Raw genomic sequence first — 2,375 nt, 5'->3', positions numbered from 1 at the left:
TGGATTGTCCACAGATGGATTCAATCCGTTTGGTAATTTAAGCTCAACTTATAGTTGTTGGCCAGTGATGCTTGTGATATACAACTTGCCACCATTTTTGTGCATGAAAAAAGAAAACATCATGCTAACATTATTAATCCCAGGGTCTAAACAACCTGGCAATGATATTGACATTTACCTACAACCTCTCATAGAAGATTTACAAGAGTTGTGGAACAATGGAGTCAGTGTTTTTGATTCATTTGACAAGGAGGTTTTCAATTTAAGGGCAATTTTAATGTGGACAATAAATGATTTTCCAGCCTATGGAAATCTTAGTGGTTGCTATACAAAAGGTAGATTAGCGTGTCCTTTATGTGTTGACAATACTCGAGCAATGTGGTTGCCCTTTAGTAGGAAGTTTGTATTCATGGGTCATAGGAGATTTCTATCACCAAGTCATCCCTTCCGAACGAAAAAGTGTTGGTTCGATGGAAATGTAGAAAAAGAAAGTAAACCAAGAATAATGACCGGTAGAAGAATGTATGAACAACTTAAGGACTTTGTGAATGATTGGGGGAAAGTTAATATGGATATTTTTGAGAATGAAGTTATGAAAGGGCATGGGAGAGGAGGTAAAAAAGTTGTTAAGAAAGTCCATCCTAAACGCAAGAGAGTCGAGGTGAAGGATGTGGATATGGAGAAGCAACAACTATGGAAGAAAAGATCACTTTTTTTTTACCTACCTTATTGGCAGGTAATTACTACTTACCTAATAGCCTCCTTCTGACTTTTGAAGCTAATTATTGATGGATGTAATAATGTGTGATTTGATTGAAGTTACCTTTTACAGGATTTGGCTTTGCGACACAACTTGGATGTGATGCACATAGAGAAAAATGTGTGCGAAAGCATTTTAAATACGTTGTTGCATGTAAATAAAAAAATCTAAAGATGGTCTTAATTCACGAAAGGATTTACAACACATGGGAATTAGGCCTGACTTGCACCCCCAAGAGCGAGGGAAAAGAACATATCTGCCACCAGCTCCACATACACTGTCGAAAGCAGAAAAGCTCACCTTCTGCAGAAGATTATATAATTTAAAGGTCCCCGATGGGTTTAGTTCTAACATTGGAAAGTGTGTTTCAGTGGACGACTGCAAAATCATGGGCTTGAAGTCTCATGATTGCCATGTACTCATGCAACAGTTACTACCAGTAGCCTTGAGAGGGTTGTTGCCAAAAGCTCCCAGAAATGCGCTACTTAGTTTGTGTCTTTTCTTTAATAGGCTATGCCAGCGTGTCATCGATGGAGAAAAGATGATAGAACTTGAAGAAGAAGTTGTAGAAACGTTATGCTTGTTGGAGAGATTTTTCCCACCATCATTCTTTGATATAATGGTACATTTAGTGATTCATTTGGGAAGGGAAGCTAGACTCTGTGGACCTGTTCAATTTCGTTGGATGTATCCTTTTGAAAGGTAATTCCACCACTTGGTAGATTGATATAATGTATGTGAACTTGTTATATTGAGTTTATTACAATTTCGTTACTACACTAAGATTGCTTATTGATATGTACTGACGTAGGTACATGATGACTCTTAAGGGATACGTTCGGAATCGTGCTCGACCGGAAGGTTGTATTGTAGAGTGTTATCTTGCAGATGAGTGCATGGCATTTTGCAACGATTTCATAAAGCAAAAAGTTGATATTTATCACCGTGGATGTCGAAATGAAGAATTTTCTAATGACATAATTCTTGAAGGGCGTCCACTTTCGGTTGGCAATCCATACATGTTCAGTAATGAGATGTTAGAAATAGCTCACCGATATGTGTTATTTAACTCAGCGGTTGTTGAACCGTACGTGAAGTAAGTGTTCTTAATTAAATGTTCTATGTCGTGATATCTTATTGTACGTCTTATTGCTAATGGACCATTTTTTGTTTAAAATAGGATGCATTTAGAGTATCTAAAACAATCAAGTAAATCTCTTGAAAAAAATGAAAGTTTGCTCTGGAAGAAGCACGGAGACACATTTGCTAGTTGGTTAAAAGATAAGGTATTATATTAAACTCACCTATGTTAGATTTACATATTATAGGGCCGGATGAATTTAGTAATTATTTTGGTTTACCTTTTACAGATTCCCATGGATTGTAATAAATCTAACATTTTGAAGTGCCTCGCTTATGGTCCGAGAAACCATGCCATGTCATACACTGGTTACACAATCAATGGGAAACGGTTCCACATTAAGGATGTTGACATGGCCACCCAAAACTACGGGGTTTCCTTGGAAGCCACAACTATGTGCAGATCAAGTGCAAAAGACCAATCACAAGTGGTTGATGTAGTTGCTTTTTATGGGGTGTTGAGAGAGATAATCTT

This window comes from Morus notabilis, unplaced genomic scaffold (assembly GCF_000414095.1).
Source record: "Morus notabilis unplaced genomic scaffold, ASM41409v2 Scaffold352, whole genome shotgun sequence".
Taxonomy (NCBI): domain Eukaryota; kingdom Viridiplantae; phylum Streptophyta; class Magnoliopsida; order Rosales; family Moraceae; genus Morus; species Morus notabilis.
The sequence above is the reverse complement of the archived record's forward strand: the minus strand, read 5'-3'. Positions refer to the sequence as shown.